At 51.8% G+C, this 218-nt stretch overlaps 1 long non-coding RNA gene across 1 annotated transcript in view; it reads right to left on the bottom strand.

Moving 5' to 3' along the window:
- Positions 1 to 218, bottom strand: part of LOC119589227 — a 46602-nt gene that overhangs the window by 3879 nt on the left and 42505 nt on the right. The gene's annotated exons all lie outside the window — the stretch shown is intronic.

The raw sequence follows: 218 nt of genomic DNA, 5'->3' as shown, positions 1-218 counted from the left end.
AGAACTTGAGAATCCCTCCGCGTCGACAGCAGCTCACGGGAAGAATTAATGGCAGCATACTAGGCATTTCGTTATAAATCTCATTCATTAATCTGTATTCCGCACAAAGCCAACTTCGCACCCGGCATGCTTTGTGACGTCATCCGAGCCCACGACCGCCCGGGCATCCGTAACCATCTGACCATTGCGTACGTAATGGGGTGGTTGCCTCGAGTTCC

The sequence above is a fragment of the Penaeus monodon genome, chromosome 25 (assembly GCF_015228065.2).
Source record: "Penaeus monodon isolate SGIC_2016 chromosome 25, NSTDA_Pmon_1, whole genome shotgun sequence".
NCBI classification, from domain to species: domain Eukaryota; kingdom Metazoa; phylum Arthropoda; class Malacostraca; order Decapoda; family Penaeidae; genus Penaeus; species Penaeus monodon.
Note: the sequence above shows the minus strand (reverse complement) of the source record. Positions and strands in the feature narration are given on the sequence as shown.